The sequence below is a fragment of the Canis lupus genome, chromosome 20 (genome assembly GCF_048164855.1).
Source record: "Canis lupus baileyi chromosome 20, mCanLup2.hap1, whole genome shotgun sequence".
Lineage (NCBI taxonomy): Eukaryota > Metazoa > Chordata > Mammalia > Carnivora > Canidae > Canis > Canis lupus.
The window spans coordinates 32,766,722-32,781,530 of record NC_132857.1 but is presented as its reverse complement, the minus strand read 5'-3'; the positions used below and the strand labels follow the sequence as shown (position 1 = coordinate 32,781,530).

Here is a 14,809-nt window from a genome sequence, read left to right as displayed (position 1 = left end):
TACTTTTGTAACATTGGACAATTCTGGAAAATTGAGACATGGGATCTGTGATCAGAACAAAATACAATATATGGCCAATGACTAAAATACAACAGTTTTGTAGAAAATGACATCTGAAAACTCAGATTATACCAAAAGAAACCTTTCTTCCATGATGTTAAATGGCTTCACCTTAAATTTCTCCTTGTAGTCCTGTATTGCCTAAAATGGAGGAAATCGTTTAAGGAATCTTTAAACACTTTTAGGTTAATAATCCTTTACATGTTTAGCAGGATCTTTCACAAAGGTAGGAATAGGAATGCCCTATCTGAATGAGGCTATGGAAAACAGGGCCTGCTCAGTTGACATTTCTGGTAGGAGAGGCTGGAGGTAATAATGTTATTAGAGCACATGTTACTGTTATAAAGTGGGATCCACGAGAAGAGAAAGATGACTGGCTGACTGATACAGGTCATGATACTTTTAATAGGCCCTGAAAAAGAGAGTCACAAGACCAATTCACTGTATTATTTTCATAAAAGTGAAACTGTAGAAGGAGGTGAGGCCGGGAAGGTCTGACATAAACTGTTTCTAAAATTAAGAATACTTGCATTAGAAGGGGCTTTATTTGGACTGCATTTTAAACTCATCATTTAGTTGATGTCTACCCCATTTTCTGCATATGCTGAAGAATTCCTGCTGCCCCTCTCTGATAGCTTGAGGAACTTTGTACAAGGTGTAGTGTCTCTCCTGGAAACACAGAACAGTCCAAACCCACTCCATCTGCCAGCATGAAAACTGAAGCTCAGAGAAGTGAACTGATAGGCTCAGAGCATCCTTGCCCATTGTATCAGTTCGTAGGGTGGCCATAAAAATAATGCCACAAATTTGGTGCCTTGAAATAAGAGGAACTTAGTCTCTCATAGTTTTGGAGGCTAGAAGTCCAAGATCAAAATGTGAGCAGTGCCATGCTCCCTGCAGAGCTCTGGGGAATAATCCTTCCTTGTCTTTTCCAGCTTCTGGGCACCTTGACATTCTGTGGCTTGTGACAGCATATGTCCAATCTCTGCCTCCATCTTCATGTGGCCTTGTTTCTGCCTCTACTCTACTTTCTATAAGGTAAGGATAGTGTTCATTGAATTTCATTTCAAGATACTTAACTAATTACATCTGCAAAGACCCTATTTCCAAATAAGGTTACATTCTGCGGTTGTGAGTGAACATGCATTTAGGGGAAACTATGCAACCTCCTATCCCCATCCATGAAGCTGGCAATTGCTAACTTGTAGAATCTTTACCATGACTGAGAAACTTCCATGTAAAATGTTTGATAAAACTTAAGTGGTCACTAAATTATTTGTTTTAGGGATACCACTATAATTATCTTCATTCATGACCAAGATTGGTCATTTTCTTAAATATATGTTTAATGCCTACTCTGTTTTGGACATCGAGTATATAAGGAAGCTGCAATATATAAACAGAAATGATTATTATTCTATCTAGTAGGCTGTGTGTGACCACTTACATGTGGATTATTTTTTATAAATACAGTACAGAACTGTAAATATATTTTCCTTGTAATTTTCTGAATAACATTTTTTTCTAGCTTCCTTTACTATAAGAATACAATCTTAGAATACATATGACATACAAAATATGTATTAATTGACTATTTTATGTCAATTAAAGCTTCTAGTCAACAGTAGGCTATTCATAGTTGAGTTTTGGGGGAGTCAAAATTTATACACAGACTTTTGACTGTGTGTGTGGCGTTGGTGCCCATAACCCTTGCATTGTTCAAGAGTCAACTGTATACAGGTCAATGAACTATACATATTTAGTAACATAGTACATGAAACCTAATGTGTTACATAATAATGTGCTTATATGGTGAGGGTTACAGGAATTTTGCTTCTTTTTTTCCTTTTTCTGATTAATTAAATCAGAATAAATTTTAATAAATTAAATCTGATAATTTAAAGATCATCTATTTGGTTATGAAAAAAAATTAAACTTTCAACCAATGATGAGGAAAGGTGAAAATAATCCTTGAAGATCTGAAAACTATGAATCCTGAAGAATGCAGTTGAGAAATACTTGTAGTGGGGAGACTTTGTCAATTGCCAGGAGACAAAGACAAGAGAAATATCAAGCTCTCTGGGTGCTGTGTTCTCTGAGGGCACCTGCCTTCATAAGCAAGATTGATTCTGGCTTGCTGGCAGTCATCACACTGTCCAATATTGAAAAGCCCCTCCTCCCTGCTCTGCCTCCAGCACCACATCGATTCTGGATATCTTTGGGTGGTCCTGGACTCTTCCCAGCCTCCACTCAGCCTCTGCAACCCTCCCAACTCTACTTTACTTCCACAGGCCACATTAAGTCCAAATTAAGGAAATCCTTTAGGCAGAACTTTTTCAAAGAGTTGAAGCCAAAATAAAAGTCAATGAATTCCAGCAAAGGCAAAAGACCTCCAGATAGATGTTTTGCCCTTTTTTATTCATTGAGCTCATGCAGTTTTTATTTTCCCTTTGTAAAACTCTCTGTTCCACCACTGTTTCAAAATTAATTTTGACCTTCTGGCAACATTTTAATTTCACATGCCCCAGTAGATTCTCTTTGTTCCAATGCATATTCTATATGTTCATTATTCTTTTTAGAAAATGGCGTCATTGTGCTCAACATAAGTATTAATTACATGCCTAATTACACTGACTGCACATCGAGGCAGGAGCCTGGTACAAAGGAAGCAGGGCTGGTCTATGGGGGACAGAGTTGGGTTTAGGATGAACCCTGCTATTACTGGCCTTGACCCAATCTGGAATTCTGTCCCCACCACAGGCTTAGCCAGTCACCTGCCTGTCTCAGTCACATTTTCACATGTCCTTGCAATGAGGTGACAGTGACTTTTAGGGTTTGGGGAAGATTTGGAGATGATATTGCTAGAGTAAGTGCAAAATGCTCACCCAGAATATATAATGAATGGTTGCTATTATTACTAATGATAATACCTCTTGACACTTACTAGAAATAAAGTTCTAGTATTCTCCATACTCAGAATCATTTATGTGTTGTATCTTCAAGAAGGTTCAAGACTGGAAGAGGAGGTGGCTTTTCTCCATCTTCAGTAACAAAATCCAAAGTCCTCCCCATGCTTCAGAGGACACCATGCAATCTGGTCCCAATGTCAGCTCTCAGACCTCCTTCCTGGGCCTCATGGATCACACTTCTGTCTTACTGGCCTGCATGCTGTTCTGTACACATTTCACTGTGCATTTGCTTTTCATTCTGCTTGGACTGCCTGCACATCTAGAATTCCCCACCCTTGCATGACTTACATCTTCCCAATATTCACTGCCTCAGAAAGCCTTTTTCTGACTATATTACTAAGATATCCCTTCATTTCCAGGCGCCGTGTGTCACAATATCACACTCTGTACTCTACAGGACTTGTTTCTATCTGAAATTTCCTTTCCCATTATTTCTTGACTTTCTTCTCCTTCCTCCAACTTGAATGAAAGTTCCACAAAAGTGGAGATCTTGCTGGTCTTCTTTAAAAAGTGTGTGTGGACAAGTGATGCTCAATCATTATTAAATGGATATAAATTGAGTATGAATGAATGAGTGAAAATTATATATATATTTGTATAATGTTTATATATTATATATTATGTTATAATATATAAAATTATATTATTTTTAATTTTATATATTATATATTATTACAGCATGGGAGCTAGAAAAGAGATTTATATAGTATATTTTATATATATCAGATAATAGACATATATAATGCAACACATATATATATCATATATATTATATTTTTATATACATATAAGAATATATGAATATAATATGAATATAAGAATTATATTCTTATAGCAAAGGAAGCTAGAAAAAAGAAAATGTTATCTATGTATTTCATAAATAAATATATATATTTTTTCTATAGACGCGGTGGGTATAAAAGATGGCTTCAAGAAAAATTTTCTTTTTGAGCTGGGCTTTGATGATCGATGATTAGGAAAACAACAAATGTGGAATACAGGGGATTCTAGATGAAGAGAAGAATGTGAGCATGAGGTCAGGGGCCCCCTTATATGGATGTCTTCTGAACATCAAAATCCTAATGTGTCTGAAACTGGTCCTCCAGCAGCTTGTCCTATCTCAGCAGATGTGTGTCTTAATTCTCAGGCCAAAGACCTTGTTCTCACCCTTGGCTTTTCCCTTACAGCTCAAGTCCAAGCAAAATACCTTTAGATCTTGGCGATTGCAAACTACATTCACTGCTACCACTCCAGTTGCCAGTGCTCTCAGATTACTGCAGTAGTTGTTTTTTTACAAATCTCCTGTTCCTACTATCTATTCCCAACAGGGCAACCAGATTGAACCTTTAAAATGAAACTCGTCTCATGGACTCCATGGACCACTCACCTCATTTAGAGTCAGAGTAGATGCTAAGTCTACCAGCCCACTCCTTTCCCATCTTCTCTCTGTCTCACACTTCTCATCCACTTGCTGTACCTTGCACACACCAGTCACATAATAGCCATAGGCATAGATCTTTCCTAAACCTAGAAATTTCTTTCCTCAAAACCTCAGTGACCCCCTTACCTCTGAAGCCTCTACCCCATTATAGCTTCTCAATGAGGTGACCCTATTTAATTCCATCATCTGCCTCCTCTGAGTCCTGAGACCCCCTTGCCTTGTTTCTCATTTTTTGTTTTTTGCCTGGCATACATAGAACTTCCCAGAGTGCCATACATTTTATTCATTTATGAAGTTCATCGTGTTTATTGTCTATCTTTCATAAATAGAACATCATGGACAGGCAGCAAACACATGGTCTTTTTTTTTTTTAAGATTTTATTTATTTATTCATGAGAGACACAGAGAGGCGGAGACATAGGCAGAGGGAGAAGCAGGCCTCTTGCAGGGAGGCCGATGTGGGACACGATCCCAGGACCCGAGATCATGACCTGAGCCAAAGGCAAATATCTGCTCAACCACTGAGCCACCCAGGTGCTCACACATGGTCTTTATCCTCAAGGAGCTCATGGTTTATTAGGGGAGTTAAGACTCATTAATAAGTCATAGTTAGCTGATATGAAAATTGCATTAATAATTATGCACAATTTATTGAGGGACATATTAACTGCTAGGTTTCATGGTAAAGCTTTGCCATAACTAGATGCATGAAAAATGGCCAGCAGTTTGCAAGGCAGTAGAGGATGAGACATCCATTCTAAAAAAAATAAAATAAAAGAAAGAAAGAAAAACAGAAAAAGGAAATGACAACGTCTACAAATGCATGGATGCATGGAGATGAGAGGACTGATCTTGCCAGATGGTACAGTCACTTGTAGGTCTTACTTATGGCCTGTTCCTCAGCCACCAGATGGACCCCTGGGAATTCAGTTCTGTGAGTTTCTCCAACATCACCCTGTGAGGCCTGGGACTTACAAGACCAGAGAAGGGTGGTAATGAGTAGACAAAATCAAGTTCTCCCATTTTATTAGCTGTGTGACTTTGGGTGTATATCCTAACCTCTCTATACCTTAGTATCTACATGCATCTGATAGGAAAATAACACTAACTCTATCATTGGTTTGTCGTGAAGATAAATTGTGTAAATGTATGCAACGTTCTTAGAACAAAGCCTGGTGTATAGTGCCATATGCCATCAGCTATTATGATGATGATGATGTACACTTCAACCACAAAAATCACACTTTTACCAAATTTCTGCCCTGTTTATACATTCAGCTATCATGTATGAGGTCTTTTGAAGAAATGTTTACACAAATCTTATTTAAAATTTGAAGATAACTCTTATAGGTCCATTCCTTCAGCAAATATGTAGTGTCTATTTTGACCCAGGAATTATGTTCAGGATTGAGTGGAAATGAATTTAGCAAATCCCTCTGCCCTCATGGACTTTGCTTTGAATAGAGAAACTAAAAAATTTATACAGCTAAACAAGTGCACATCCATATTGTGTATATATATATATACACATATATACATATTTACATATGATACATTGAATCATGCTAGATACTTCAGTGAAACTATAAAGCAGAACACTAGACTAAAGGATTATTGTGACTGAATTCAGAATGGCAGGATGAGCAAGTGATGTCTGGGAGGAGTTGGGAAGCAGGTGAGAAAATGAAGCTGCAGATTCCTGGGAAAGCAGATCCTGCATGTGTGGGGAGCTGGGAGGGGATCAAGGAAAGCCCAGAGGAATGAGTGAAGAACAGGGTCGGGGAGGGTCTTGTGGTTCAAGGGAAGGAGCTGGGCTGACCAGGTATTACTGGCAGGTTGAAGGACGCAGGCTTCAGTGCTGCAGGACAAAGGCATGGGGCATTTGGCATAGGATGACAAGATCTGACTTATATTTATCTGCCTGCCAGGCTAAGCATGGACAACTAGAGCCACAAAGGCTAGGATGGAAGGTACTCAGCAATCCATGGGAGAGATTGTGGTCACCTCTACTGGGGTAGTAGCAGCAGAGGTAGTGAGAAATGATAGAATTCTGGACAAATGTGCACAGGGCTATACAGAGAGCAAAGCTGTAAGAATGCATCCATTGAAATAATTTGCAATTGATGTCTTTGGAAATCCTGTCATTGAGAAGTTGTTTAGTGGGTTCCTGAGTATCTGGGCAACAAAAGTTTACAGGAGCAGAGGCAGGAGTTGGTGTTCATTCCAGGTGCAGCCATTGGTTTTTCTGTCTTCTGACAAAAATGCTTGGTAATTCCCTTGCTTAAAATGTTCCCCTGTCTCTATCATAGAATAGAATCTGCCCCTGAGTAATGTGACTTAATGAGGGCAATTTAACTGAGCTTACAAAGAACCACAAAATATATATTTATTTTATATTTGGTCTCAGCCATTATCCATAATTATGTTTGAAAGGGCACTGCATGGATAAGTCATAAGCCACAACAGGTGTGATGGGAGAAACACACAGAAGGCACATAAAATTCAGGAGACAGAGCAGATTATATAAACTTCCCATTAGGGCAGGGAGATATAAAGCAAGTTTGAACTTTGAAGTCAGTCAGTGTGCAAGCAAGTAATTACCAGCAGCCTACATCAGGGTGGGACATGCTGGGAGCATGAGCCAAGGGTCCCCTATAAAACTCACTCACCCTCAAGGTGCCCTTGGGCACCTCATCTACCCCAAAAGAGGAAAATATGGAATGGCGGTCTTGGGCTCTGTAGAATTTTATCAGCAACTAAGAGGCCATGGAAAGAATGAATCACATTCCTTGCGATTCAAGCAGACCAGCTGCAGTTTTAGCCCCTCTCCATTCAGCTCCAGTTAACCCTGAGAACTTCTATAGGTAGTATCTTATTAACAAGCACACACCATTGGCGGCACACCATTTTACTAAGAGGTGTTGACAAGAGGGAAGAAATGACTTGCAGGACTACAGGAAATGTACGACTACAAGTCCTAACTATTCTGAAGATTGTGCCTCACACACTCAGCTAAGAAGGGAACTGATTTCCAACACTGACTTCATTCCAGAGATTTACATGCCTTGTGTCCTTCATTTCTCATATCAACCCTGCTCTTTGTAGGTAAAGGAAGATAAACTGAAGAGCCTTAGAGTTGCCTCAGAAGTGGTGAGATCTTTCTAGAATCAAAATTAATGCTACACATGTCAAGCCCCACGTTTCTACCACGTCCTTCACCCTTCTGGAGTGAGCTGTGTTGTCTGGTGTCACATAGTGTTTTGGTGGTGTAACTGTCCCCCGTGCCCTGGTCTTCTGTGTGTGTCACTGTGGCATCATGCCTGCTCCCACGTCCCCAACCTACAGAATCGATACCTGGAGAATTCCAGTTAGGATCTAGATAACCAGGTTTAAGCATACTTCCATCGCTTAGGTGAATGGTGAGAGAGGGGTGGAGGGCACACAGCTGACTTCTCTGTTTTTATTTTTTGTTTTGTAGTGCAAGAGTCAAACATTGGAAGTGGCCAGGTATTTCTGAGTGTAAAGAAAGCTTGCCTTTTTTTAATAGGTCATCTTTCTCTTTTTGGTAAAATTACTTTGTCTCTTCCATCAAATATCCTTTAGGGATGGCCTTAGGCAAGGCTGTGAGATCCATCCTCTGTTCCCAGAACTTCCCCTTGTTTGCCCTTTCCCTCTCTCTGCTCTTTGGAACTCCCATCCTCTTCTGGCACTTATGAAATTTCCCTCCTACAAGCTCAAAAGAGGATACAAATTATTATATGCAGGAAAACTTGTCTCCCTTTTGCAAGCCAACTTTGCTTTTACCTCTTATGTATTGGGAATCCCAGTGAAGATTTTTTTTTAAATAAATGGTTCAAATTGAGGCATAGCCAGGTTCTAAAATCAATGCAGAATGATTTGTGGGACTTTAAAATGTGCTATCCTCTACTATTGCTTCCTATCCAGTTAAGTCTTAGTTCTCAAGCCACCATATATATTTTAAGACATATTCTTAAAAAGAAGCTCCACAAGCTTTTAATCCCATGGCTCAAACAAGTTTAAGAGACATTTAATTGAGTGTTGCTTAATGGACCCAATCGAAGATGTGTTAATAGCTACTAATCTAGTAAGAATTCCCTCTGGAAAACCCATAGGCACAAAGAAACCAAACAAAACCTGAGATTCAGAATCAATGTATCTGCAGTGGGCTAAATGATGGCCTCTCTAAAGACGTCTACGTCTGGATATTTGGAGCCTGTGAATATATTGTCATATAAGTCAAAAGGGACTTTGTAGATGGGATTGGTAAGTACTTTGAGATAGAGAGAAAATCCTGCAATGATGTGATCACAAGGATTCCTATAATCAGGAAGCAGAGTCAGAGTCAAAGAAAAGATGTGCTGAGAAAAGCAGACAAAAGAGTCAGATGTGAAGGTGCCATGCTGCTGGCATTGAATATGGAGTAGGATCCATAGCTAAGACCTGGGGTAACCGCTAAAAGCTGGAAAAGATATGGAATGGATTTTCCCCACAACTTCCAGATGGCACGCAACCCTACTAACACCTTACTGTTAGGGTTTCTGACCTCCAGAAAGGTGAGAGAATAAGCTGGTATTGTGTTAAGCCACCCAATGTGTCGTCATTTGCTGTAGCAGCAGTGGGAAACTAATGTCCCAATTGCATGGCTCACTGTTAATCTTTAACATGATAGGTTTTTGTAGAGTTGCAGCTATTGTAGTGGAGTATTGGAAGATTGTACTAGAAAATGCTTTGGGAGAACACGGTAAAAATGGCCCATGGCATGTACCAGCTGGTCCCACACGGTCTTTGAAAAGAGAAATGGTAGCAGGAAGCCAACTGTGTTTCTTGGAGTAAATATTGGTGTTCTATGAAGTGCCTCAAGTTAAAATTGTAAATTGCTGCATGCCACTGTCACTGTTTCCCTCTCTCTTTTTGAAGGTTTGTCCATTAGAACATAAAACCGTGAAGCTTAAAGCTCCACATTAACTTGATCAGCCTTGAGGTGAGCAGTGATTTCTTTCAGGTGTCAATCTTCACCAGTCACAAGGGAAATGTTAACCTGGGGCAAAATGAGGGCTTTTGTGTGAAAGAAAAGAAGCAGCTCTCTCTGAGGAATCTAATTCTTTTTTCCATATGTTGAATTATATCAGGCTGTGATGAGCAAAAAAATAACAGGGGTATACCTTGGAAATAATAAAACCATTGTTTACTAGAGTAAAACTTAGGCCCTTAGTTGGTTTGTGCCTGAATGTAACTTCTGTTTTCCCTCCTACCACCAACAAAAGTTGAGAAAGTCTTTCTCAGTCCCTTCTCTCTCTCAGTAGAAGGTCTTTTAGTATGTCTTTTTGATCTATTGGGGATGCAACTCAGATTTAAATTCAGTGAGGACAAGGCTATCTGAAGAAATAAAACTGAATGTTCTGTAGAGCGACATAATGTGTTTTACAAGTCATGAGATTCCTATTTCAAAGAGGGCCATGGTTAAGTTATTTGGGGAAATAAATATACCCCTTATCTGGGGTACAGTTGACTAGACACTGCCACAGGCTGCCCAGGATTCCCAGGTCATACCCTTTGTACCCACTCCTCTGAGCTGCCTCATGCACATGTGCTTTTAGGAGTCCCAGCCTCACCATCCTCCAGGATCTCTCCAGGAAGCAGCACAAGGTGGCAGGACTCCTAGGACACACTGTGCTGCATGACATTCCCCCTTTACTATCACTCTCTCCCATTCAAATGTAAATACACGTGGCTACTGGCCACATTACTGGACAGCAGACAGTATATAGTATAGGAGAATAAGGAGGGAAACTAGTACTTACTGTGTTATAACCACTACTATCAAGACTACCATTGGGTGTTATAAATTTATATATACATAAACTTATACTTGTGATCAGTTTTCTTTGGTTGTTCACTGCATTGGGGGAGGTGGAAGAGAGCCTCCATCTCCATGGATTGACAATGCTTTTAAGAAAGGGGGCGGGGATCCCTGGGTGGCTCAGCGGTTTAGCACCTGCCTTTGGCCCGGGGCGTGATCCTGGAGACCCAGGATCGAATCCCACGTCGGGCTCCCGGTGCATGGAGCCTGCTTCTCCCTCTGCCTGTGTCTCTGCCTCTCTCTCTCTCCCTCTGTGACTATCATGAATAAATAAATAAAATTAAAAAAAAAAAAAAAAAGAAAAGAAAGGGGGCGGGGAGATCCCTGGGTGGCTCAGCAGTTTGGCGCCTGCCTTTGGCCCAGGGCGCAGTCCTGGAGTCCTGGGATCGAGTTCCACGTCGGGAACTGCATGGAGCCTGCTTCTCCCTCTGCCTGTGTCTCTGCCTCTCTCTCTCTCTCTTTCTCTGTGTGTGTGTGATATCATAAATAAATAAATAAATCTTTAAAAAAAAAAAAAAAGAAAAGAAAGGGGGCAGGTGGAGGAGGAGGAACAGTTAGCTCTCTCCTACAGCAGTGATACCAAGTTAGAAATGTACAGTTTCCTAGAGAATTCAGCATGAATCCAAATATTCCCAAACCTTCATCGTGTGCCTGTTGGTATGCACACTTTGCAGGCTCCGTAAATGCAGAAGAGCAGAGGGTAATCCAGCTGTGATTATTACCTGAGCTGTGGGGAAGGGTAGAGTATGATCACCATTGCCTGTGAGAAACTTGCCTTACTATCTTCCTCCTACTGTTTTTGTTTCACATTATCTATTGGTTGCCAATTAGGCCTCAAAAGAGTAAAAATCATCAGATCAACTATGGTTATGGCGAGAACTCTTACTTGGGGCACCATAATCTTAAAAGCACACATAATGAAGAAGAAAAGAGACCGCTGTGTTCTTGTGTCCTACCACCTCACTTTGCAGTTGGGGAAGAAAGAAAATTACTTGTTCAAGGTCACACAAGATGATGATATCTGTGTTCCAGAGTGTCCCTGAGTCAAGCAGGATAAATGTCAAATCTGAAAGCTTTCTCTCTCTCTCTCTGCGTGGTCATTTTCTCCAACAATCCTAAAAGGCCATAGGTAATACTCTCAATGAAATATGAAGTGTACAATGGTTTCTTCTGTCATATCCAAAATAAACTTTGTTAAAATATCTTCTGCTAGTACCACTGAATAAGTGCCACCCCTCCTCCAGCCTACTATCAAGTTAAGGAGAAAAAGAAGGGAAATTAGAAATGGTTGTGTCACAACCATGACTACTATAACTACTATCATTTCTGCTAGTGCTCAGCGAAAAGGTCTTCCTATAAATTATAGCATTTAAGTCTCTCAACAACACTAGGAGATAGGTATTATTGTCTCTAATAACCCCAATAAGGAAATAAAGAAAGAGGAAGGTTAAGGTATTTATTCAAGTTTCAACAGCTGATAAGTGGCGATGTGGGGTTTCATCTTTAGGGCAACTGTTTCCAAAGCCCATTGTTTTCCCATAGTGTGTAGCATGTTTCAGTATCTGAAGTACTCTCAATCCAGGTCTCTTACTTCTCCTCCAAGCTCTTTTTAATTTTGTAGTGTCAGTCTATCTTTGGAAACATAGAAAACTAGTTCTTGTTAACATTTTAATGACTGCAACTGATATCATGTGTTTCCAAATTTGAATGATGAATTGAAGATCATTCCTTTAGAAAAACTGGTTTGCAAAGAGCATCAGAATGGGAATCAAGGCACCTGCATTTCCTTTCTAGCTCTGTTACTAACTCATGTTACAGGGCAGTTCTCATGATACAATATCAGGATTTGGCAGGATCGGTGGTCTCCACTGAGTAGGGAAGCAGAATTAGCCACGTAGTAATCAAAGTTACCAGGGATGCTTTTTTCAGATATTATACCAGCATTCTCTCTCATCCTCTTACCCTTAAGTTATGGTTGAATATCAAAAGTGGTGATGTGGAAGCTGACAGGCACATTTCAATATCAGTCCCTAAAGAATTCTGATTTATATCCCTATTCCCCTGGAAAAGATGATTCCCAAGGTTTTGTTTTAAGATCGTACAAGAAAGAGCACACAAGTTGGTGGGGAGGGAAAAGCAGACTCCCCACTGAGTGGGAAGCCCAATGTGGGGCTCAATCCCGGGACCCTGGGATCATGACCTGAGCTGAAGGCAGATGCTTAACTGAGTAAGACACCAGGTGCCCTGATTCCCAAGGTTCTTAAGCTGTAGGTTAGGTGGCTTTTGTAGGCATTCAAGCTCTAAGGCAGAGGATAAAGGCAAATACATAACAGTTGAGACTTTTACCAAGTTATCTTGCTGGTCTATCAGCATGAGCCATCACACATTCATATATTAATCCCTCTCTCACTACTAATTTGTGCCAGGTGCCCAGAGATGGTTCTCTGCACTCAGGTTATACTTGAAGTCTAGGAATTGCTAGATAAAATTATGAAAGGTTCTCAAGACACCTGTAAAACCTTTTTCTTTTTCATCAAAGCAAAGATTATTGGAAAAGGTCACTTAACTGTTTTCTTGCAGAGGAGGCATGAATAAATCTGTAACAGTTCCCAAGGAAATAAATGTCTTGCCTGTTATAATGGAAAAACATGAAATTGAAGTCCAAAGCATATCTTGAATTCAGGTTTTATACTTAAAATCTACATTCAAAATAAAAACATTAGACCAAAATATATGTGTGTTTGGCAGGATATAAAAGTTTTTTTTTTTTTTTAATTTTTTTTATTTATTTATGATAGTCACAGAGGGAGAAAGAGAGAGAGGCAGAGACATAGGCAGAGGGAGAAGCAGGCTCCATGCACCGGAAGCCCGATGTGGGATTCGATCCCAGGTCTCCAGGATTGCGCCCTGGGCCAAAGGCAGGCGCCAAACCGCTGCGCCACCCAGGGATCCCCAGGATATAAAAGTTTTATACAACAAAAAAAGTAATAATAAAAATTAAAAGCAAAAAAAAAAAAATAAAAAAAAAATAAAAAAAAAATTAAAAGCAGTGTAGATTCTCATTCAAAATTTGTGACATAGTAAAAAACGGGACATAAATTAAAAGTTAAATGGAAGATAAGCAAATTATGATAAATATATATGTGGAATATTATATATCCATAAAGTTATTGTTATTATATAACAATATCCAAAACAATGTCACAACAAAAGCTGAAGATTAAATTTTATTTATCATTTGAATAAAATAACTTGAAATATATGTATGAAATTATCATTTAATTATAGCTAATTGCCAATTTATTAAATATGCACTATAAAAAATAAATATGAACTATAGCCTAGAACTACACCTTGCATATTATCTCATTTAGCCTTAAACAACACTTGCATAAACATTATTCCACTTCACAATGAGAAATCTCACTTGCTTAAAATTGTTCAGCTATTTATTTTGATGTTTATTTAATTATTTATTTTGATTTATTTTGACCAGATATTTGGTCAAACACTAGGTATATTTTTGTGAAGACTTTTTTAAGAGAGTAACATTTAAATCAGTGGACTTAGAGTAAAGCAAATTGTCCTTCATAATGTGGATGAATCTTATCAGTTTAAGGTCTTAAAAAAGAGTCTTACCTCCTCTGAAGAAGAGGGAATTCTGCCAATAGACCGTTTTTGAACTCAAATTGTTACTTTTCTCTGGCTCTTTACCTTGCCAGTCTACCCTATGGGGTTTAGATTTGCCAACCTCCACAGCATGTGAGCCAATTCCTTACAAGAAATATTTCTCTGTCTCTTTCTCTCTCTCAATGTAGACTAGATATAGATATAGATGATATAGATATATAGATATACATATAGATGCCTGGACGTATCCATAGTATAGTTATCTATTGCCTATATAGATACATGTGTGTTTTATACACATATCCTATTTGTTTCTCTGGGAAATTTTGACAACTACAGATTTTGGTACAGAGAGTGGTTCTAGGGAAACATCATCTTAAAGACGAGCTTTCTAAATTCATGAGTGTTTCTGGAATTGGTTTTCTCTTTCTCTTTCTTTCTTTCTTTCTTTCTTTCTTTCTTTCTTTCTTTCTTTCTTTCTTTCTTTCTTTCTTTCTTCTTTCCTTTTAAAGATTTTATTTATTTGTTCATGAGAGACACACAGAAAAAGGCAGAGACATAGACAGAGGGAGAAGCAGGCTCCTTGCAGGGAGCACAAGGAGGGACTGGATCCTCGGACCAGGATCATGCCCTGAGCTGAAGGCAGATGCTCAACCAATAAGCCACCCAGGCATCCCTGGAATTGGTTTTCTAATATGATTAAAGGCAATAATGACTCTCTTTCCAGTAACAAAGAGAGCACTGGTAGCCTACAGTGTGGGGTGTGGCAGAAGAGATAAGCAAGATACCACCATTGGACATTCATAATCAAATAAAGTTCTGTGACCA

The 14,809-nt window shown here is 39.2% G+C and overlaps 1 long non-coding RNA gene across 1 annotated transcript; it reads right to left on the bottom strand.

The window, feature by feature from the left end:
- Positions 1-11,821: 11,821 nt before the first annotated feature.
- Positions 11,822-14,473, bottom strand: LOC140612090 (uncharacterized). Its single transcript, XR_012013401.1, has 3 exons — positions 13,991-14,473; positions 12,919-12,981; positions 11,822-11,979 (listed from the first exon to the last, which is right to left on the bottom strand). It is a non-coding gene; the product is annotated as an uncharacterized lncRNA (long non-coding RNA).
- Positions 14,474-14,809: the final 336 nt, after the last annotated feature.